Source organism: Pinus tabuliformis, chromosome 6, assembly GCF_031772625.1.
Source record: "Pinus tabuliformis cultivar Carrire ecotype Pingquan chromosome 6, CPIR1, whole genome shotgun sequence".
Lineage (NCBI taxonomy): Eukaryota > Viridiplantae > Streptophyta > Pinopsida > Pinales > Pinaceae > Pinus > Pinus tabuliformis.
In genome coordinates this window covers 1,403,843,773-1,403,869,650 of record NC_142292.1, presented here as the reverse complement: position 1 = coordinate 1,403,869,650, position 25,878 = coordinate 1,403,843,773, and the positions used below count along the sequence as shown (strand labels likewise).

The following is a 25,878-nucleotide window of genomic DNA, read 5'->3' as shown; positions in this document are numbered from 1 at the left end:
ATATACTTTCCTAACGCATTGCCTATGATTTGCAGAGTTTTTTGGTTCCATCAGTGTAAGGGCAGATGGGGAAGTCACACCCATACTAGAACAGCTGATGGCACGTCCTGAGAGGGGTCGAAATCCGGAGACCATTTATTTAGATACAACCCCTGCTGTCCCATAAAATAAGGGCCATTTCTTAAGATTAGGCTTTTGTCATCCGAGCTCTCGAAGACGAACACATAGAATCCTTTGCCTACGGAATAAATTTTGACCCCTTCTTTGATCAAGGGAGCCCAATTTCTTTGGGTCCAGTTCTCCATTGTCTTGGGGGAAGGCCAGAGATCCGTGAACTGGCCTATCAACCCTTTCTCAGCTAGATTCAAGGCAGCTTTGCAAATTTCTTCTTCAGGTAGGGCAACCGTTGGGATGGAATCAAGCTTCTTGACAAATTTCTGCTGGCTAGCTGAGAGAGGGCGTTTCGAGCTAGCAGCTACCATGGCTTTGAACGCCGCGATCTCCGGAGGAAGGGTATGGGGGGGGGGGCAGAGCCCCCCTCTGGGCTCCATGAAGGTCTCAGCAAGGGTATGCTGTGAGGTCAACCGTAGGTCTGGCAGGCAGAAACTAAGGGAACCCGTCTCAGAACGCCAAGCGCGCAGGGGAGGGCCTGTGAGCCGAGACTGGCCGGCGGCCGCAACCAGCTGCAGGGGCGGCTAGGTCTCGGGAGCGGAGTCCAACCAAAATTTTCAACTAGGAACATAATTTAACTAACAAGCCCAAACATTAACAAATTGTTTCATAAACTCCCTCTCCATGGCCAATTTTATCAATCTAGAACAAATTGCATATATATTTTTTTTAAGTATGGATTTTTTTTGTAGGTAATCACTCACGGGGATTTGAACCAGTGACCTATCGCAAGGAGTGTCTTAATTGTGCACCCATTCACCATCAATCCAAAGCCCCATGGGTCACTTTATATTATTTAATTGAGTGGGAAAAGGTAAAAATGTTAAAGAAAGGGTCAAAGGGAAAAAAGGTTATAAAAATGATACCCATGGTATTTTGATGACAAAATAGAGATTGAACCTCATTCTCTAGGCATGCTTGATTATCTTATTATTCTTTGGAAGTTTTTGGCCTCAAACCCTTGGAAGAAACCCTAAGGGAATTCTGGTTTCTGTTGTGAAAGATTCAACCCTAGCTAGTAAGTTAGAGAGATCATTCTAGTTTTTCTCATTGGGCGTACAAGAGATTTGATTTGGGTTGGTTTCAATGGTGAAACAAATCCACCCTCTCTAATCAGGAGGAAAGATCACTTGGATCTTTCACAAGTACTTATTGCTTAAGACCCACCACATTTCTATACTATGGAATTATTTGAGGAGCACATAATAGTTATACTCAACCATTTGAGGGTTTATTCACCTTTATTGGCTAAGCTACCGGTACAACCTGAATTTTTGGAGTGTGAAGGTTGCATTGTCATTTACCCGTTGCATTATCAACATTTAAAAGGGGCCACTTTATTCAAATCCCGTTCCTCAATACTAACACTATTTCTCTCATGAAAATGAGGCATTTTTTGTTGATTTATGGTATAAAAAGGAGGATCGATCTGCTATTACCAATCTATCCAACATGCTCTCTTTCAACAATTGTAAGAGGGTATATTCCAACACTTTTATCATTCCCTTTCGCCTATCAAATTGTGCCATAGTAAAGGCTATTCATGTGATTCCTAGAATTGATTCTTGTTCCTAAAAAGGTTCCCCTAATTTGTAAAAAAAGGCTTGATTAGGATATGTTTGCTGAGGTATTTATCGTAGTAATCTTGCTTGTGGTACATTTAATTTGTGATAATTGTGTTAGAAGTATTTCCCATTTGATAACATGCAAAATTTTTGTCAAAATGTCTACAAGATAAAGGCTTCTTATTTCATTACATGTAAAGGGTTTGAAGAAAGGTTTAAATGCAAAGTTTTTGACAAAATGTTCGAAAGATAAAAATCAAGTGTTTTGCAAGTTTGGCCAGGACAATTTAGTAGGGGATATTACAATTGTATGAAATCTATGCATCCTCCCACTTGAAGGGTTTTCATTTTAAGATTCATTTTCAAAATGTTGGGTCCCTATAATACTAGTGATTACCCCATTACTATTGTAGTTATACCCCTTATTTATATTGTTGTGCCCCTTTTACCCCCATATTATTATTTCTGTGCCCCATAGAATCCCTCTATTGTTATTTTTGTGGCTTTATATTATTATTGTTAGGTCGGTTGGATTATATTGTGACTCCTTAGACTCCTATATATAGAAAGGAGGTTTTGTCATTTGTATCATCCAAGAATTGTTCATTTATGTAATGTAAAGGAGGTTGCCCCCTCGAAGAGGCTGAATTCTAAGGCGTTGATCTATCTTTTCTATCTTTTTTTGAGCTGGTTTCATAACATTTGGTATCAGAGCTTTGGATTCTAGGGTTTCGCTGCTCCAAACAGGTCATCGTGGTATTTTCGCTATAACTTTTTTTCTGTGATGTTTCAGAAGTTGCAAAAAAAACCCATTTGAGAAGAATTGACGCTGAACCTTGGGTCCAAATTTAAGAGCTTTTCGCATGATATTGTCGGAGATATGATCTGAGGAAGTTGGTCTTTTCGCAGACTCCTGAATTACATTCAAAAAAGGTGACCTGGGGAAAATCGTCATAACTTTCTCTCTGAGGATCGGATTGAAATTTCGTAAAAAGGTACAGAAAGAGGACGGACTGTAGTTTCGTGTGGGTGTTTTTTAGATCCAAAGGTCTAAACAGTGACTCGCAGCACGTCGTACAAGTTAGCTCTACTGAACTAGTCTATAATCAAGTCACTGTGGGAGATTTCGCATAACTCTTCCTTGGAGAATCCAATTTGGGTCAGACTTGTGGCATTGGAAAGAGGACACAGAGAGCTACTACAGGTCACAAGTTCAGAACTAGATGACTGGAAAGTACAAAGATACATCAGAGGCAATATCGAGCTCCTACAAAGTGAAAAAAGGTGTGTAGATTTTTTTAAATTTTTGCTTAAGCTTGGTTTGAAAATTTATTTTGAAGGAATTCAAAGGGCATAGTAGAGAATTATTATCGGTAACTGATGCCCCGAGGAAAGAAAATGCAAACACCTAGTAAGGAACCTGAAAGCTCTAGCATGACTCATGAAGAAGAGGAAGAAATGCTACATGATATATCAAAATTACAAGAACAAGTGCAACAAATGTCACGCTCACAAAAGTTAACAGATGCTAAGATAAATGGCGTGGAAGCTAAGATGAATGGCATGGAAGCTAAGATGGACAATTTGAAGATAGATTTGAACACAAATTTGAAGACAGGCATGGCAGATTTGAAGACAGATTTGACTAATTTTCTACAAGAAATACTTACTAATGGTGAAAAGGTAGTAAAGGGAACTCATGATGAGAACAAAAGAAATGTTAATCATGATTCCATAGACGCTAATGTTGGATCGAAGAATCACCACATTCCAAAAATCGATATGAGGAAGCTTGATGGCAAGGATCCCGCCACATGGATATTACAGATGGAGCAATTCTTCGATCTCAATAATGTGCAAAACACACAAAAGGTACGTATGGCAACTTTATATTTGGAACCAAATCAGTTTGTATGGTATCAATGGCTTTGTTCTCATAAACAATTTATCACTTGGGCAATTTTTACGGAAGAATTGATAGCACATTATGAGGATACAAAAAGCAACACTTTTTTTAGCCAATTGATAAGTCTCAAACAAAAGGGTTCAATAATAGAGCACATTGAGGAGTTCCAAAAATTGAACATAAGGGTAAAAGATATTCCAGAGGAGCATAGGATTGATGTGTTCATAGGGTCTTTAAAGGATAATATCCAACATGATGTGCGCCTTTGGGAACCTGATTCATTAGAGAAGGCATTCAGGTTAGCAAGAAAAATGGAAAGCAAAATTATGGCAACTAGGAAGCATACCATTCACAACTATAAAGACGGAAGTGTTGTTGCCCATAGTCTTCCACAACCTACAAGGTTGACACCACAACAATTGGAAGAAAAAAGAGCAAAAGGGCTTTGTTACAATTGTGATAGCAAATACACAAAAGGTCACAAATGTGCTGAGAAGAAATTATTCTACATAGATTGTGAAGAGGAAGAAGAAAAGGAGCAAGAAAGGTCAAAAGAAGAGAATATATTCCAGGAACAAAGCCTAGATGAAGAACAAATAAATCCGACCATATCTTGTAATGCATTGGCGGGAATTACCACTCCTCAAACCATCAAGATAGAAGGACAAATCAAGAAGAAAAAGGTAATAGTGTTGATTGATTCAGGAAGCACCCACAATTTTATTCATTGTAGGGTAGCAAAAGAATTGAATTGCTTCCTATATCCAGCACCAGAGTGTCAAGTGATGATTGCAAATGGAGGAACAATAAATTGTTCTGGAAAGTGCCATAATATCAAGCTATCCATGGGAGAATATGTATTGATTAGCACAATGCTTTCCATTCCAATGGGAGGTGCTAATGTTGTACTAGGAGTCCAATGGCTACAATCCTTGGGTACAATAGCTTTTAATTTTCAAGAACTTTTCATGAAATTTTCTGTGGAAGGGAAGGAAGTTGAATTAAGGGGTATTGCAGGGAAACCAAGAAAGATAATCACCTCTAATGGCATGACAAAGCTTCTAAAAAAGGAGCAAAGAGGTGTAATTGCACAATTATGTTCGCTAGATGTTTCCACATTGGAATCATCTATTTCTCCAAATCTCCAAAAAGTCCTGGACAATCATTCCAAGGTATTTGAGACTCCCAAAGGTCTCCCACCTATACGTGATCATGATCATGCTATTCATCTGATTCCAGGAAGTGTTCCTCCAAACATCAGGCCATACAGATATCCATATGTCCAAAAAAGTGAAATTGAACGTATGGTTGCAGAAATGCTAGAGGCTGGTATAATTCAACCAAGTCAAAGTTCTTTCTCAGCTCCAGTAGTATTGGTGCACAAGAAGGATGGATCATGGCGCATGTGTCCAGATTATAGGGAGCTCAACAAGCTCACTATTAAAGATAAGTTTCCCATTCCTGTCATTGATGAATTACTGGATGAATTGCATGGATCAATTTACTTCACCAAGCTGGATCTTCGTTCGGGATATCATCAAATCAGAATGAAGATTGAAGACATTCCAAAAACGGCATTTAGAACTCATGAGGGTCATTATGAATTTTTGTTCATGCCTTTTGGCCTTACCAATGCACCTTCAACATTTCAAGGTTTGATGAATTCAATTTTCAAACCATTCCTTAGAAAATTTGTGTTGGTATTTTTTGATGATATACTAATCTACAGCAAGTCTTGGAAGGATCATGTTGAACATGTTGACAAGGTGCTACAACTATTGGAGGAGAAACAATTATATGCAAAAAGATCCAAATGTTTCTTTGGAGTCCAGGAGGTGGAATATTTGGGTCATATTGTATCTCATGAAGGAGTTAAGGTAGACCCTAGCAAAATTAAAGCCATTAAGGAATGGAAAATACCCACATCCATAAAGCATCTGCGAGGATTTCTTGGGTTGACAGGGTATTATCGCAAGTTCATTAAGAATTATGGGAGAATAGCAACACCTCTAACAACATTATTGAAGAAAGATTCATTTTCATGGACTACGGAAGCAACAAAGGCCTTTAAACATCTTAAAGAGGCAATGTGCCAAGCACCGGTCTTAGCTACACCAGACTTCACAAAAACCTTTATTGTGGAATGCGATGCTTCAGGAAATGGAATTGGTGCTATTCTAATGCAAGATGAAAGACCCATTGCTTTTGAAAGTTGTCCAATCAAGGGAAAGTTTTTAAGCAAAGCTATTTATGAGAAGGAAATGTTGGCAATACTCCATGCACTTAAGAAATGGCGACCCTACCTAATGGGAAGACACTTCAAGGTAAAAACGGATCATGATAGCCTTAAATACTTTTTAGAACAAAGATTATCCTCTGAAGAGCAACAAAAGTGGGTCACAAAGATGTTGGGTTATGACTTTGAAATCATCTACAAAAAAGGGAAGCAAAATGTGGTGGTAGATGCACTCTCAAGAAAGGATGAGGATATGGAAGCATTGTTGTGTGCCATTTCTATTATCCAACCAGATTGGATAAACGAAGCAAAGGAGGAATGGAAGAATGACGAAGAAGTGTGGGCACTTATTCGAAAGCTACAACAAGATTCCAGTACTTCTGATACATTTAGCTGGCAAAATGATTCGTTATGGTACAAAGATCGCTTATACCTCTGTAAGAATTCCCAGCTAAAACAAAAGATTCTTATGGAATTGCACACTTCTCCCTTAGGAGGGCACTCAGGATTTTTAAAAAATTACCACAGGGTTAAGAAGGAATTTTTTTGGGATGGCCTTAAATCAGATATTCAAAAGTTTGTGGCGGAATGTTTGGTTTGCCAACAAAATAAAGTTGAAACAATTAAGACACCGAGTCTATTACAACCTTTATCCATTCCAAGCCAACGTTGGGAGGAGGTTTCAATGGATTTTATCACAGGTTTACCCAAGTCTGAGGGAAAGAGTGTCATCATGGTGGTAGTTGACAGACTTACCAAGTATGCACACTTTTGTGCATTATCACATCCATTTAAAGCCAGTACAGTTTCTATTGCATTTATGGAAACAGTTCAAAAGCTACATGGAAACCCAAAGATTATTGTAAGTGACAGAGATCCCATTTTCACTGGAAATTTTTGGACAGAATTATTTTCTTGTCTGGGTACTCAGTTAGCTCATAGCTCATCTTATCATCCTCAATCTGATGGGCAAACTGAGATAGTAAACAAATGTTTGGAAGGATATCTTCGTTGCTTTGTATATGATAAACAAACACAATGGGTCAAATGGTTGTCTCTGGTTGAATGGTGGTATAACACTTCCTTCCATACAACAACAAAAATGACCCCATTTATGGCACTTTATGGGTACCAACCACCATCAATCACATCATATTTAAGAGAAAATTCTAAGGTTCAAGCAGTGGAACATCACATCGAACATCAAGAACAAGTCCTCCAACTCTTAAAGGATAACCTCGTGTTGGCACAAAATAGAATGAAACAACAGGCAGATCAACATCGCAGTGAAAGAAGTTTTGATGTAGGTGATTGGGTATTCCTACGGCTACAACCATATAAGCAAATGTCCCTAAAGCAAGCTAAGAATGATAATAAATTATCACCAAAGTATTATGGTCCGTACAAGGTGTTGGAAAAGATTGGTACTATGGCATACAAATTGGAGCTTCCTGCAGCTTCTCGATTGCACCCAGTTTTCCATGTTTCATGTTTAAAGAAGGTTATAGGCGACAAGCTCCCAGTTCAAACAATATTGCCAGAACTTGACGGGGAAGGAAAAATTATATTGGAACCGGAAGTAGTCACAGAAACAAGAACTCGACAGATACGAAATCGATCAATTTCAGAGTATCTTATCAAGTGGAAGAACTTATCCGCTGAAGATTCCACATGGGAGGATGAGAATTTTATGCAGAAGTATCCATAACTACTCAAGCGTTGAGGACAACACTTTTTTGAAGGAGAGGGGCATGTTGGGTCCCTATAATACTAGTGATTACCCCATTACTATTGTAGTTATACCCCTTATTTATATTGTTGTGCCCCTATTACCCCCATATTATTATTTATGTGCCCCATAGAATCCCTCTATTGTTATTTTTGTGGCTTTATATTATTATTGTTAGTTCGGCTGGATTATATTGTGACTCGTTAGACTCCTATATATAGAAAGGAGGTTTTGTCATTTGTATCATCCAAGAATTGTTCATTTATGTAATGTAAAGGAGGTTTCCCCCTCGAAGAGGCTGAATTCTAAGGCGTTGATCTATCTTTTCTATCTTTTCTTGAGCTGGTTTCATAACACAAAATTTCTCCCAATTAGTTGCAACTGCGAATTAGCTCTTTCAGTGAAAAAGATGAAAACCATTATCAAACATGAGTGCCTATCAAAATTGTTGTAGAACATTGAAAGCAGTGACAAGAATCTAGGAAAATTGCTAGAGCATTATGGGGTGTTGAAATATCAATTATCTATTGATACAAGGGTGTATGCATGGAGCTGGGTTACACTTTTTGGCAAAGCAAGGACACATTTTGGTGAAAAAAGGATGCTCGATTGAGCCTTTTTAAATGCTAGATCGAGAAATTTTAAAGCACTCGATAGAGTTGTTTAGGTGCTTAAAAATAGCTAGATCGAGCATTTAAACAAACCCTCGATCGAGCTCCTTTATAACCTGAGTTAGGAGATCGATCGAGAGTTATGGCTTGGTTGAGTTGTTAATTCATAGCATTTAACATCAATGTAATTAATAAAGTTGGTGCATGGTTTGTGGCAGTGAGCTTTTTAATGGCTTGATCGAGCATTTAAACAAACCCTCTATTGAGATCCTTTCTAACCCGAGTTAGGAGCTCGGTCGAGAGTTAAGGATTGATTGAGTTTTTAATCCATAGAATTGAACATCAATGCAATTAATAAAATTTGGTGCATGGTTGGTGGCAGTTAGCTTTTTAATGCTTAATCGAGCTTACAGCTCGATCGAGCCACTGGTTAACCACCTTCATGGATCGATCAAGGTTTTCTTTAACGCTCAATCGAGCTATTTAAATTTTGAACTGAAGTATTCGATCGAGCTTCTGAGGTCCTAAAAATCACAGTTTTATCACCCCTTAGGGAAGAATTTGTCCTTAAGTGGCGAAGTTGATCAGGTTGGATTCGTGAAAGAATTATCTACCCAATGCCATATGATTTTGAGACCTTCAAATTCATATGATATTTTTTATCTAATTTCTTTTAAAAATAATGCTTGAAACATTTTTGGACAATTTCAAAGGGGCTAAATAAAAAATCAATAACATAAAATATTCATAACGAAATTTTTTCAAAAAATACTACTATCTTTGTTTACGAACCCTTTCCAAAAGGGTACTTTTGTTTTTTCAATTTATTTAAACAATTAAAAAAAATCTTATGCGAACACATGTGTCTGTAAAATGCAATTGAAATATTACTTCACCAAATTCAAAACATAATAAAAATATAATTTTGCATAAAAAAAAAAAATTTTAACATAAAAAACTTAGTTCTCTCCATGAAGATCATACTCATATATATTTTTTTAAAATTACACATTTTAGGCTAAGTTATGCTATGTGAACGCATACATACCTCTTAAGATGCGTGAAAATTTGCAAGGACAAGTATTGCATTTAATGGAAAATTGAGAGATTATATGACATTAATTTTTTTTGCAAAAAATATCATTAGGAAAAGAACATATTTCTCCACATATTATATTTTTTAATTCGAATCAAAATTTACAATGCTTATATGAATTTTGAGGGCTTCAATTCGATAAAAGAAGAAAAAATTGAAATTTCATCACTAAATTTGGCCCAAAGGTGTAATCCATCTTCATGCATTCACCCACAAAAGACAAAAATTATTCCATTGCAATAAATAATGAAAGAAATCATGCAAATAATTTTTGGGTCTCTTCGTTTGAAAGTGAAGAAGTTATCTTAGATATGGAACAAAACCAATTTCTAGTCACCAAAGGAAAATATTGTAGGTCTGAACATGATTCTGACACGGAGGGAGCCATTTCTAGTGTTGGCCCTCCCATTGGAGATGATTATCCAAACACACATTTAAAAATCATAAGTGCTTAGCTAGATCAATTTGCAAGGAGTCAAAAGTTAAAGCTCAGAAAGCTCAGAAACTATTTTCTGAGCCAAAAAGGTTTACATAGTAGTATCTTGTTGGTGTTGTTGGTGATATTGAGAAGGGACATGGTTTTTCTTAATTGGTTTTTGTTTTAACAACCAATTGATTTGGGGACTGAATTGGCACGTGGATTTTTACATCATCTCGTGTTGGGAATGCCTACTACACCACTTAGAAGAACTCTTCTGGAGAGTGGTTTGGGGGATGCCATTGTGGGAGGTGGAATTAAGGATGAACTTTTTCAGCCACAATTCACTGTTGGATGAAAAATGTTGCTAAAATTATGTTCAACGAGTACAAAACTTATTTTTTCCAAACTAAAGAAGTTGGATGAAGAAGGCTTCATTGATGAGGTTGTTGAAGCATCAATGAATACTATTGAATTTTCTCTAAGGGGAAATAACACAGGTTCATTCCCTTGAGGTTTGTCTCTGATTCTTTGATCTATGGGAAAATGGTTGTATGGTAAATATTTGTTTGAACCTTTCAAATTTGAGAAGTCCTTGGAGGCCCTCAAATAACACATATCTCAAGATGGTCCAAAATGTAGAACTTAATGTGCATATTCAAAACTGCTCATGAAATTTAGTAGATCACAAGACTTGAAGCTACTCTACTCATCTATGGAAATAAATTCATGATTGAGAACACAAACCATTAACATGCATCAAGATTAAGCACACATACATAAATATTTATCTAGGGGAAAGCAACTATTCAAAACCCCTTACTATATGTATTGCATTAATTAAAGAATAAAGAAGAAATGCAATGCTTGCTCAAGCCTGAGCACACCCTGCACCTGTATAATCTATCTCACTGCTTCACTAACTGACTCTGGCCAACACTTAGCCAATTTATCAACCTTCCAAGCTCCTATTTCCTTACATGGTTTGACGAGGAATTATATGTAACACCCTCATCCCACATCTACCCAAGTAACCAGCCAACTGGGGTAAACATGTGACGAGAAGTTACTATGATATGATTTGACCTCCTAAGGTGTTAAGGAAGTGGAACCGATGGAAGAAAACCATACAGACCTTCCACAATAACAAAAATACTATCAGGAACCATCCAAACCTCTCAGGTAACTAGCCTCTAAGTTCCACTGAGTTTTTTGACCAATTAACCCTCGAACTCTCCCTTGCTATGGGCATGCTAGCATCCAAAGGGCTCTAGATGCTCCCACAACATGGCATGAAAGCGTCCAGGGAATATTTTTCTCAATGTTGTGCCAACGTAGCCAGGATTTGAGCCACTTTTTCAGGCCTATAGCCCAAGTCAGTGCCCATAATTCAATGAAACCTTCAGATCATAAATATAACAAGGAAATGATGATACAAATGCAATTACTTGAACAAGCCCTCGACTGAACCCCTACTAGCCATGACAGGAATTTCGTCAAACATATCACAAATATGTAACCTCAAAGTGTAAACAACAGATCTAAACATCTAGGTCTCATACTTATCTGAGAATCACTAAGAAACATTGTTCCCCTATATCATTAGTTGCATTATCATCTACTAGGTCATAGATACATTGTTCAATCATTTACAAGAAAAAAACATGATGAGAGCCATACATAGCCATTGTCATAATATATGTTCATAACCTACATAATAGGAACAAAAATACCAAGAAAACGACAATCATATAATCCACACATAAACCAATACAATACTCATAAAAATAACAAGGAGAAATAACCTCATATTAATGATGCAAAGGCCAACCAGTTGTGGGACTTCCATGAACCACCCGACCATAGACATGGCTGAGCCAAAGCTCTCTTCAGCCAGCCACCCCCATGCCATATTCCAAGCATGAACTTCAGATCTCATAAAACACATCAATCCAAAACCATCCACAGCTTCCAAAGGCCAACCACGTCAACCCATAAAACAATGATTCCACCTCACGATTGGACATCAAAAAACCATCATCATATTGCTCTCTACCCAAGGCTTCCAGTGATCCAGGGAATTTGTTTCAACCAAGGCTCCAGGACTAGTAACTCAACCCACAACTTATACAGGGCTCCAAAGTGTTTGTCTAACCAAGGTTCCAGGACTAGTAACTCAACCCATCAAGGGATCAAAGCTCTTTTCCAACCAAGGCTCCAGGACTAATAAATCTACCCAAGATGTTACAGGGCTCCAAATCATATGTCCAACCAAGGCTCCAGGAACTAGTAACTCAACCCAAGCTAAAGGAAACATGAGAACCAATAAAAAAAACAAAAAAATGAACCCACATCACCATGGCTATCCAGGAAATGGCAAGGCTAGGCAAATCCACTGCCAATCTAGGAAATCCTCCATGCTAGTGACATATCATGACCAATAAACCACATGCATATGTGATGCATGCCAAAACTAGTGAGGAAAACATATATGCAACTCGGTACCTGCAAGAAAAACCCGTTGTTTCTGATCCCGATGTCCTCTTGCGTTTTCCTACTCTTCTTTTGCCTTCTTGCTCCAAAAATCCAAGTATGACACACTCTCAAAGAGTGCTCCAAGAAAAGTCTAAGTGACCAAGAGTATGAGAGAGAGAGAGAGAGAATAGAGAGAGAGATCCAAAACTGAACTGAGAAAAGTCAGTGTACTGATCCTCAGAAGCCTTTTTATTAACGAGGCCTCTATTTTCTTCATTTTCCTCACATACAACCTGTGACATTCCACCTCCCTTTTCTCCCAATTTCCATTATTTTCATAAATAAATGTGCCAAAAATGCCATTTTTCCTTTCCAAAGCCTTTGCCATTTCCTTTTCCAATTTCCTTAGCCATTAATCAATCACCAATGATCCCCATCACTATGTTTTTGCCCAACATTCAACTTGGAATAAGTGTCCCATCAACCGTGGTTATTATTTTTCCTTTATTAACTTTTATTACATGGAATTTTCACTAGGGCTGTTACATTTTTCCCTATTAATTATGGAAATTTCTCATTGAGAATTGCACAATTCCTTTAGGCCCTTATTTGACTACATGCACCACTGTACAACTTGGAAAATTCTACAACTAATAGTACACTTCCAATCTCAACTAGGTAACTCGAATTATCTGTATGCAACAAATATTTTGGGTTGATTGACCAATCATCTGGATGATCACTTAGTGTGAAAAAAGTTACACACCCTCAACTTGACCTCCACTAGTTCTACTGACAGTGAGAACTAGTTAAACTGATAATAAATCAAAGTAACTGAAATAGATTGCTACAAATTAGCAATCAATCATGTAAAATGAACTCAAGTGTCTCCAACTTGAATTTACTAAGTTAATTGAGCGACAAGAGCCATGTCACCTTAGTTAACTACCTCCAAGTATTCTGCTAAAATTGAAATTCGAATTTCTCCTAATTTAATCAAGGCAAAATTAAATTAAGAATTTCTTGTTGCATTTTCAACGCTCCCTCTCAGCAAGAAAGGGATTATTAAATACCCCAATCCTGCTTCTATGGAACTCGAATTTTCCTCTTGACAAATCCTTTGTCAAAATATCTGCATCTTGTTCCTCTATTGGAATGTACTGCAACAACATAATCCGTCTCTACATGCAATATCTAAGATGGTGGTATCAGATGTCGATATGCTTGGATCGATCATGGGATACTCGATTCTCAGAGAGTTTGATACAACTTTGATTTTCACAGTAAATCACTGTAGGATCCATCTTCTGACCAAATAACCCAACAATAATATTTCTCATCGAGATAGCCTCACATGCTGCTTGACTTGAAACAATGTACTATGCTTCTGCTGAGCTGAGTGTCATAGATATCTGCTTCCTGTTGTACTAAGAAACTGTTGCTAACCCAACGCTGAAAATTCCTCCTGAACTACTCTTCCTATATGATGGACTCCCTGCCTAATATGCATCTATGAAGCCGTGAAGCTTCACTCCCTCTATCCATCTATACCAAATACCAAACCAAGTAGTGCGTCTGAGGTATCTCAACACATGATTTGTTACCTTCCAATACAGTTTGGTTAGCTTAACCATTGCTTGACTAAGCTGGTTAACAACATAACACATGTCCAGTCGCGTGTTTACAAAATACATAAGTGAACCCATAAGTTTCCTGTAAATGGTAGCCTCCACTTCCTCACCTGAAGTGGCATCCTATTTCCTCCAGTTATGTGCTAGAGGAGTGTCCATGGCTTTGTTACTCTCCATACAAAACTTCTTTAGTATCTCATTTGCACACTTACCCTGAGAGACAAACAATTCCCCATCTCCTTGCCATACTTCCAAACCGAGGAAATAATGCATAAACCTTATGTCCTTCATCTCAAACTCTCTTGCAAGTTCCTCCTTGCAAGATCTGATTCGCTGCTCATCACCAATAAGGATCAATTCATTGACATATAACACAATAATCAATAATTTACCTTCTACCACAATGTGATAAAGGTTTGCATCTGCTTCACTTTTGGTGAAGCCCAAACCAGTGAGATAGTTGACAATCTTGGTATACTAAGCACGAGGTTCTTGATTGAGTCCATACAATGCTCGCTTGATTTTGCACACATGTGACTCTTTGTCACAGGTCTCAAACCCCTTAGGTTGCTCAATATACACCTTCTCTTCAATAACTCCATTGAGGAATGTTGTCTTCACATCCATCTGGTGGATCTTCCACCCCATCTACACTGACAATGTTATTATTGACCTGATTGATGAGTACCTCGCTACTAGAGAAAAGGTATCCTCATAGCCAATTCCCTCCACCTGAGAGAACCCATTGGCCACAAATATGGCCTTGTGCTTTTCTATGCTCCGTCTATTGAATGCTTTACCTTGTAAATCCATCTCGACCAGCCACTGATTTGTCTGCTAGTCTTGGGACCACTTCTCAAACACTATTTCTGAAAATGGAATCATATTCCTCTACCATGGCATCAATCCATACTGGTTGTTGCACTACTTCCTCGAATGAGGATGGTTCTATCTCAACTAGCTCTCTTATCAGAGCCATGTACCCAATGTACTGATTTATTGACCTCCTCACCCTGCGCTATGATGTGGGTGCTCCCACATTATCTCTAGCATCTAGCAATAATATTTCAACTTCCCTGGTCTGCTTCCTTCGTTCTTTGGATGTATCTGCTTGAGTGGATGTATCCACTCTCTTCTCCTCTACTTGTTGCTGCTCCAAAACTTCCTGAGGTTATTCCTTTGGAGTAAAAATATCTTGATCAGGCCGCAACTGAAGCTCCTTCTCAAGATAAAACCTCATTTCCTTCTCCTCATCAAACTTCACATATCATCTTACCACTGTCATACTGAGGGATGGAAAGTACACTTGATAGTTGTGAGGTGTATTTGTCTACCCCACGAATATGCCCAACTTTGCTGTCAGCTCTAGATTTTTCCTTGCTTCCTTGGAAACATGACAATAAAATGATGATCCAAATATCTTGAAGTGTGACACATCTACTTTATTCCCTGAAAAATCTTCCTCTAGTTTACTCATGCCAAGAATATTGTGAGGGCTCCTGTTCTTAAAATTGACTACTATGTTGCATGCTTCAGCCCACAAGTGTAGAGGTAGGCTTTGTTCATGCAACATTGCCCATACTGATCCAATAGTACTTTTGTTCTTTCTCTCATCCACCCCATTCTGTTGTGGGTTATGAGGTGTTTCCAACTCTCATCAAATGCCTTCCTTTGCACATAATTTTTAAACTCATTCAACTCATACTCATCACTGTTAACGCTCCTAAGAGCCGTCACTTTCCTTCCAGTCTCTTTCTCAACAAATGATTTAAAGTCAACAAATTTGGAGAACATTTGGTCTTTATGTTATAAAATTATATATTACGGAGCAATGGAACACATAAAATATTGCAGAAATATAAACACAGAAAATGCATAAAACAAGAGAGACACAGATATATATGATTCACCCAGTTTGGGCTACGTCCACCCCGAACAACCAGTCCTTCCTTTCTATTATCCAACAAAATGAAGAGACACAACCTACAACAGGTTCGTTGTAATATCCTCTGTTTTCTCTCACAGTCTCACGTCACTGTTTCTCGCTCACGGAATACACATCTATATCTCAGCCTCAAATACAATGCCCTCATACAAAGAGAGGGGTTTCCTTCTAGGGAAAAAAACCCTAAACTAAACATAAGTTCTACCGTCAGATCATCCACCTAATGAATGGCCCAGATTGACTAGAAATTACTATACTTTTACAAGGCAATTTTACATCTGTTTTTAGCTTTGGGGGCGCTGCCCCCGAGCCCCCGTCGGGGGACCGCTGGCCCCCAGACCCCCCAGCCGAGGGGGATTAGTCCCCCCGGACCCCCACGAGGGGGACAAGTCCCCCCCACACCCCCCCATGTGGAGGGGTGTACAAACTTCCTGGGGTATACATCCGACTGAAACAAAGACCTCTGAACAATCATGCTCCATACACAACAATCTCCCACTTGGAGAATGATTGTAGCAACTCCACCGCTGCTTCATTTGCTGGACAATGACTTCTCTTTGGACCTGGCTGTTTCTCATCTTCATCGTCATCCTTGAAGACCAATTGAAACTGAGCATATTCTCAATTTCTCCCTGGTTACAACTTTTGTTAGCATATCTGCAGGATTCTGGCTAGTGTGTATCTTTTCCGGCTTCAACTCTCCATCTTCCAACACTGATCGTATGAAATGGTACTTAAGCTGTATGTGTTTAGTCCTAGAATGAAATGCTGAGTTCTTTGCAAGATGAATGGCACTTTGGCTATCACTGTATAACGTGCCCATATCATGCTCCTTACCCGATTCACCCATAAACCTTTGTAACCAAATCATTTCTTTACTAGCCTCTGTAGCAGCAACATACTCTACTTCTGTTGTTGAAAGTGCAACAACACTTTGGATTTTTGAAACCCAACTGGCAGCTGTTACACCAACAGTAAATACATATCCTGTAGTGCTCCTCCTGTTATCTCTGTCACCTGCCATATCTGCATCAACATATCCATGCAGAGAAATGTTTGAACCACCAAAGCATAATGCTTGATTTGTGGTAACTTTCAAATATCTGAGAATCCATTTCACTGCCATCCAATGTTCCTTTCTTGGATTTTGCATGTACCTGCTTACAACGCCCACTGCATGTACAATATCAGGCCTTGTGCAGACCATTGCATACATTAAGCTTCCAACTGCTGATGCATATGGAACTTTAGACATATAATCCATGTCTTCTTGGGTCTTTGGGCACATTTCCTTACTAAGTTTGAAATGGCTAGCAAAAGGTGTACTAACTGGTTTTGCATTGTGCATATTAGATCTTTTCAACACCTTTTGTATGTACTCATTCTGAGACAATGTTAATTTGCGATTTTTCCTGTCTCTAGTTATTCTCATACCAAGGATTTGTTTTGCAGCTCCCAAATCCTTCATTGCAAATGAATTTGCCAATTTTATTTTTAGCACATTTATTTCCTGCATGTTAGACCCTGCAACAAGCATGTCATCTACATACAATAACAATATAATATAGCTGCCATCGTTTTGCTTTTTCAGATAAACACAACGATTAGAGTGACATCTAGTATAACCTTGTTCAGACATAAACTTGTCAAATTTTAGATACCACTGCCTTGGAGCCTGTTTTAAGCCATACAAGCTCTTCTTCAACCTGCACACTAGTTTCTCCTTCCCTTTTACCTCATATCCTTGTGGCTGCTGCATATATATCTCTTCCTCCAAATCCCCATGGAGAAAGGCTGTCTTTACATCTAACTGCTCAAGATGCAAATCTTCAGCTGCTACTAGACTTAGAATAGTTCTTATTGAAGTCATTTTAACAACAGGAGAAAATATTTCATCAAAATCAATACCTTTCTTCTGTGCAAACCCCTTCACCACAAGTCTAGCTTTGTACCTCTGTTTTCCTCCATCTTCTTCCTTCAGCCTGTAAACCCATTTATTTTGCATTGCTTCTTCATAACATTCGGGTTCACCAGAATCAGTCAACAATAAATAATATAATGAAGGAGAGTATCGTTTAGGGGGTCTACTTATCCTGGTAGATCTTCTAACACCACTTTTAGGTGTTTGGGGTGCTTGTTGCTGTTGTGGTGGTTGTTGATTATTATTATTTTCAGGCACCTTTACTTTTTCAGTGATTTCATCAAGAACTGCGTATTCCTTGTTTTCTTTTTCCTGCAACTAATTCTTATACAAGACCTTTTCATTGAATATTACATCTCTGCTCCTAATGATTTTGTGATTTTCGTAATCATATAGGCGATAACCAAAATCATTAACACCATATCCAATAAAGGTACATTTCTTTGACTTTGCCTCAAGCTTTGTTCTATTTTCTTTATCAATATGGACAAAGGCCTCACAACCAAAAGGCTTTAAAAAGGAGTAGTTTACCTTTTTACCTGTCCATGCTTCCTCTGGAACACCACCATCCAAGGAACTTGAAGGCCCTCTGTTTATTAGATAAACAACAGTATCTACAACATCTGCCCAAAACTGTAAAGGCAATCCTGCATGCAATCTCATGCACCTTGCACGCTCCATGATTGTTATGTTCATCCTTTCTGACACACCATTTTCTTGTGGTGTTCTTGGAACTGTCTTCTCTCTGAGAATTCCATGCTCTAAATAGTACCTATCAAAATATTTGCTGCAATATTCACCTCCATTGTTTGATTTGAGACACTTCAATTTCTTTCCTGTCTCAATCTCAACCAAAGCTTTCCATTTCTTGAAAGTATCAAATACATCAGATTTATTCTTAATACAATAAATCCAAGTTTTTCTAGTTGCATCATCAATGAAAGTAACATAATAACGAGAGCCACTGAGAGATGATACCTGAGAAGGTCCCCATACATCTGTATGCACAAGCTCTAATTTTTTGCTCTTCTTTTCTTTCCCAACTCTGAGAAATCTGACTCTCTTCTATTTTCCGTAGATGCAATTCTCACAAAAGTCCAAATCAAAATTCTTCAAACCCGGCAACAAATTCCTTGAGTGAAGAATCTTCATCCCCTTTTCACTCATGTGTTCGAGCCTATGATGCCATAATGTTGCATCTGCTCCTTTGGAAGTTAAAGCATTAACAGAGTTAGAAATACCATTGCATAAATACAATGTACCAACCTTTTCACCTTTTGCTATTACTAGGGCTCCTTTGGTGACCTTCCAAGCTTTATCTGTGAAAGTTGTCACACAACCTTCACCGCCTAACTGCCTTGTTGAAATCAGATTTTTCTTCAGATCTGGAACATGCCTTACCTCCTGTAGTAGCCATTGGTTTCCATTCTGCTGTTTTACAAGAACCTTAACCATTCCAACAATTTTACAGGGTTTATCATCACCCAAACGAACTTGTCCAAAATCTCCTTGAACATAGTCATGAAAGTATTTCTTATCAGGTGTGGCATGGAATGAGGCCCTTGAATCTACCACCCAGGAATCAGTAATATTTTCGAAAGAAAGAATCAAAGCATCTTGTAACACTTCACCTGTCACATTTGCTTCATGATTGTTTTCTTGCTGTGTATCTCCTTCTTTTCCCTTCCGAGATCTATAGTCTTTCTTTAGGTGTCCTTTCTTTCCGCATTTCGAGCACACTATCCCCGATCTGGACTTGGATCTGCCTTTCCTTGATTTACTGCGATATCCTGAGCTCTTTCCTCTTTCCATTTTTCTTCCCCTAGATTCTGCACTCAAAGCATTACCCGATGTCTCGCCGGAGCTTTTCCGTCGCATTTCCTCGCTAAGGACAGCACCGACAACATCATCAAACTTTAAAGTACTAGATCCAGAGACAGAGTTACTAATGGCCATTACTAAACCATTCCAACTTTCTGGCAATGAGCACAAGAATAAGACAGCTCTAACTTCATCTTCAAAGTTTACCCCTACAGAACTTAACTGACTTGTAACTGTATTAAAATCATTTAAATGATCTGCAACAGATCCACCTTCCGACATCTTCATATTAAATAACTGTTTCATAAGAAATACCTTGTTTGAGGCCAAGGGTTTTTCATATAGTTTCGACAACACCTGAATCAAACCCTCTGTCATTGTTTCCTTTGAAATGTTGAAGGCGACTGACGCAGCGAGGAACAACCGTATTGTTCCGAGTGCCTTTCTATTGAGAAGGTTCCATTCTTCATCTGTCATAGCCGCCGGCTTCTTTGTTTTTCTGCTCAATGGTAGGTACAGATCTTTCTGATACAGATAACCTTCCATCTGCATCTTCCATAACGAGAAGTTTTGGCCGTTAAATTTCTCGACCCTAAACTTACCATCTTCCGCCATTGCTCCCACTCGAACGAGGAACCCTGCTTTCCTGTGAGTTTATCAGCCAAATAGACCTTCGGCTCTGATACCAATTGTTATAAAATTATATATTACGGAGCAATGGGACACATAAAATATTGCAGAAATATAAACACAAAACGCATAAAACAAGAGAGACACAAATATACGTGGTTTACCCAGTTTGGGCTACGTCCACCCCGAACAGCCAATCCTTCCTTTCTATTATCTAACAAAATGAAGAGACACAACCTACAATAGATCCGCTGTAATATCCTCTGTTTTCTCTCACAGTCTCACCTCACTATTTCTCACTCACAGAATACACATCTATATCTCAGCCTCAAATACAATACCCTCATACAAAGAGAGGGGTTGCCTTCTAGGGCAAAAAACCCTAAACTAAACATAAGTTCTACCGTCAAATCATCCGCCTAATGAACGACCCAGATTGACTAGAAATTACTATACTTTTACAAGGCAATTTTACATCTGTTTTTAGCTTCGGGGGCGCTGCCCCAGAGCCCCCGGACCCCCGCGGGGGGCACAAGTCCCCCCCGCACCCCTCCACATGGAGGGGTGTAAAAACTTCCTGGGGTATACATCCAGCTGAAACAAAGACCTCTGAACAATCATGCTCCATACACAACACTTTATTCTACGTGAAGTAGATCTAGAACTTCAGTGAGAAGTCATCTACAAATATAACATAATACCTGTGCTTGGAAGTTGAGGTTGTCGAGAAAGGTCCATAAACATCAGAGTGGATCCTTTCACGGATTGCATGCACCATGCTGCCCTAATCATTGAAGGTGGATTTTGTGTACTTCCCTGATGTACACCCCTTGCATGTATCTCATTTCTCTAGTGCTCCATTAGGCAGGCCTATAGAAATATGACACATTATATTCAAAGTGCCATGATGCCAATGGCCAAGTATTTTGTGCCATAATTCACAGAGATCTTGGCTTTGCACCTTCTCTTCTTTTGTGATTAATGCTACATAATATTCCACATCTAATTTGTAGAGGTTATTCACTCAAAACCTGATATGCTTCACTTTTCCTATGGCGATGTGTCTCAAGAAATCCTTCCTTTTGATAAATATCACATCGTAGCCACAATCTTCCAACACTGCGGCGAAAACTAGATTCTTCTTCAAACCCGGTACATACATCACATCCTTGAGCCTAAGATGGGAGCTAGACTCCCTCTTAAAATTAACTGTACAAATGTCGGTCATTCTATACCTACCATCATCTCCCATCTCGATGTGCATCTAGATATCATTATCCTCTAATTCTCTGAAAAAATATTTGTTTCCTCTCATGTGGAATGAGGCACCGCTGTCGAGATACCACACATTACCCATCATTATTCTTTCCATCCATGCAATGAGGGTAAAATAAAGTTCTAATTGTGAAGCCAAGGCTTCACCTGCCACTCCTCCTGTGGTCTTCTTGCTTTCCTTATTGTGTGGACAATTCATGGCATAGTGTCCTTGTTTATGACACTGAAAGAACTTGATTTTGGACAAGTATTTCTTCTTTCCCCCTTGACCATATTATGCTTTGGATTGGGATTTATTCCCTTTCCCTTTATTTTCCTTTCCATCCAAGGCACAATTCTCTTCATCCTCACCCTTGGATGAAGTCCCATCTCTGTTTCTTCGCCTTATTTCTTCCTACACTAGATCAGAAAAATAACCGCTCCTAGCTTGGTAGTTTCTCTCTACCATTTACTGAATCTTGATAACTATGCCATCTCTTGGGAAGGCCCAAGAAGGCTAGAGATACTAGATCTTCTTCAAGTATGGTAAAGCCGACCCCACAAACTTCATCACAACACTATGTAAACCTGCTAAGGTACTGCAAAATTGTTTCATTCTTTTGCATCTTAATACTTCGAAGCTTATCCTTGAGTGCCAGATTCCTGTGGCCACTATTGTTCTCAAACAAATCTGTTAGTGTTTTCCACATCACGAATGAAGTCTCTTTCCCGTGGAGATTCAAAATAATATTATCCTGAACTCCCTCCAATACGATCCTCATCACTTTAGCCACATCCTTCTTCGATTGAGCAATATCATGGGCATCAGGTGCTGGGGGTTTTGGTACACATGTCTTGATGTATTCTAGCATCCCATTACCATCCAATATTGCCTCCATTGGGATCTTCCATGCCACAAAATTTGTGGTTCCTTCCAATGCATACTCGAGCCAGAGTCCATTGACAACCATCTTCTTAGCCTTGGAGAAAACCTGTAACATTGATCTTCAAATTCGAACCTCCTGCAATGATAACTTATAAATATCTTCTCTACTATGAACCTAGCTCTGATGCCATATATAAATTAATGTGTAGGTTCAAAACTGCTCATGAAATTTACTAGATCACAAGACTTGAAGATATTCTACTCATCTACAGAAATCATTTCAAGAACTAGAACACAAATAATTAACATGCATCAAGATTCAACACACATAAACAGAGATTTATCTAGCGGAAATCAACTGCTAAAAACCCCTTAGAATAGAGAAGAAATGTAATTCTTTCTCAAGTCTAAGCACACCCTGCACCTGTATAATCTATCTCACTACTTCACTAATTGAATATAGTCAATACTTAGCCGATTTCTCAGCCTACCAAGATCCTATTTCCTTGCATTGTTTGATGAGGAATTAGCCCCCTATTAATTAGGGTAATTTCTCATTGAGAATTGTGCAGTTCCTTTAGGCCCTTATTTGATTGCATGCATCACTTGTACAACTTGGGAAAATTATACAAATGATAGCACACTGCCATTGAACTCCAATATCAACTGGGTAACTTGAATTCTCTACATGCAACAATTATTTTGGGTTGATTGATCACTTAATGTGAAAAAAGTTACACACCCTCAACTTTACATCCACTAGTTCTACTGATAGGGAGAACTCATTAAACTGATAATAGCTCAAATTAACCGAAATAGATTGCTACAAACTAGAATTCAATAATGTAGAACTAAACTCAAGTGTCTCCAACTCGAATTTACTGAGTTAACTGAGTGGCAAGAGCCATGTCACCTCAATTAACTACCTCCAAGTATTCTTCTGAAATTGAAATTCGAATTTCTCCTAATTTAATCAAGGCAAAATTAAATTAGCAATTTCTTGCTGTATTTTCAACACAAAATCCATATTTTATCCTTTAATTGAGAAGTTCATTTTGTATAATCCTCATTGAGTGAAAATTGGGCTACAATCAGATCCTAAAAAAGATTCCGAGGATGAATATAATGAACGAATAAAATTTAAAGAAATTGAAATCAAATACGAATGAAGAGGATTTCATAAAAGTAATAAGAGCAACATAGGAGCTTTGTTTAAAGAAAGAGACATTGGATCCACCTAAATCTATGAAAACTATGCGAAATATGTCTTTATAGGATATTATGAAGAAACCTATACATATTCCTATTGGTGTTGGATAAATTAAAGGAGTTAAAGTCCATCAACATGATTTATTTACAAATTATGTGTTATATGCAAAGTTTGTCTTTGATATGCATCCCTTAAATCCATGTATTCTTCCATTTGTGGCATTGTTTTGTCAATCACTCTTACAGACAGGTATGAAAGACATGGATTTTGTGCAGTTGAACTAATTCATAGGAAGAAAGACAAGAGGGATTTCAATTTATCCATCCACTTTCTTAGTTAGAGGAAAAGTAGAGCTAGAAAGATACATCATTATGCATGGAAAGGCCATGGAAGGGTGGGTCAATGAACTTTTCAGCTTGGTTCATATTGTTCTCCAAGATGTTCAATTCTTAGATAACAATACTTAAAGAAATTTATTTCACAAAATAAAGCTAGATTGGAGAGTCATATAATAGGAAATGGCCACAACATAATTGCATTAAGAACGAATATAAAACTAAACATTGCTGGATGGGTTGGTGAACAAATGGGCATTCTTAGCTATTTGGATTTTCTATGAAACCTTGAAAAATAAGCAAAAGAAGACTTGATTCAGTTGCTTAAAGAAGATTATCAAATTGATACACATCGTGTTATTACACATATTTTTCGGATGGTTGGATATGTTTTAGATGGTGAACAGATAACAATATTTAGCCAATCATTACAAAAGTGGTTAGATTATAGCAGTGATGTTGTTCATCTTGGGATATTTTTTGACAAGCATTCAACATGTAATCAAATAAAAAATATTTCTAACACAATGATCACATAAAAAATATACCACAAGCAAGATTGCCATAATAAATTATCCATATCTGTGAAGGGAATGAAATTAAATACATATTTATAACCAAAACATAGATATATAGTGAAACTTTACTTCTATTAGTAAATGGAAAATGCTAAAACTATAAAAATGTAGAATGAAAACAAACTAGCTCGAATGGTTGTAGATTATCTCTAAGAAGAGATGTGATGGCTACGTGCCTTTACTAGAGTCAGTTACAATGAAGCCAAAAGGCCCTTTTCAACATTAGAAGTGATAAGGAAGCCATGGACATCCAAAAACCTATCCTTATGAGATGAAATTTCAAAAGGCTTAAGGGCCCCACAGGGGTTAGTTGGTACATCAACTTCTCGAGGTCATAAATTTTGCATACAATATTCATTTGGCATGCTTGGTATCACGTTGGAAAGGTATAACTAAGAATACACATTACAAACCACCTTAGGATATATATATGGCTACAAGAGAGGTCCTTACCAAGTCAAAAAATCGTCATTTAGGGCCTCAAAATGACCTCGGAAGTTTAGGACCTGAAAATATGTAGAAAAAATTCCAAGATGGAGAAATATGCTTTGAGCTAGTGGAGTAGGTAGATTTCCACTGATATCCACCTGGATCAATTCTCCCCCCTTAAGAAGTAATGGTATCCATTGCATTGAGGGCCCCCACTCGATGGGAAAATTTCTGCTAAATTTGGTTCCTGGTGGGCCACTTGCCATGGTGAAGAAGTTGCACAACTTTCACAAATTGGTAGAGATGGATTTGTTGCTGGTAGTTATCCTTTGTCTTGGTGTCAATGATTTTATCCACTACATGTTGTTAAATGTATTAAGGATTGATCTCGTGGTGGCCAATTTCTTAGATTCCTTTGAGGTTTCCAATGAAGGTGGATAATAAGGTTGAAACAACTCCACATTGAACACTGGGTGCAAACCAAGGAATGGGGGAATGCTCAATTCAAAAGCATTTTCAACTACCACCTTTATGATTTTGTACTACCCATTTCAGAGTGGTCTAAGCGTCTTATTGGGTACCGTAAGGTGCTCTTTTTGTAAGTGTAACCACACCTAATCACCAACATGAAACTCGTGTGGAACCCTATGTTGGCCATGTTGCTGTTTGCACTTGACATTGAATTTATGTAGGGTATAATGGACCTATTGTTGGAGGTCTTAGATCTACTCAACAAATTTGGCTACCCTGTCTCCCTCAGCCTAAGGGAGGACTCAGTTAGTGCATATGTAATGGGCATAAATACATCAATTGGGGCCAATGGTCGGAACCCCAAGCACACTTAAAAAGGACTATGACCAATAGAGTTGTGGAGCGATATATTATAACTATGCTAAACATATGGAAGACCTTCATCCCATGTGCGCAAATGCTTGAAGTTATACATGCGCAAGATATGAAAAATCACCCTATTGAAAATTTATGTTTTTCCATTTGATTAAGGATGAAAGGCATTCAATTTTATTAACATG

General features: G+C 38.1%; 1 pseudogene; it reads left to right on the top strand.

Moving 5' to 3' along the window:
* The first annotated feature begins 480 nt into the window (after positions 1 to 480).
* On the top strand, positions 481 to 24,139 carry LOC149263915 (presequence protease 1, chloroplastic/mitochondrial pseudogene; annotated as a pseudogene).
* Positions 24,140 to 25,878: the final 1,739 nt, after the last annotated feature.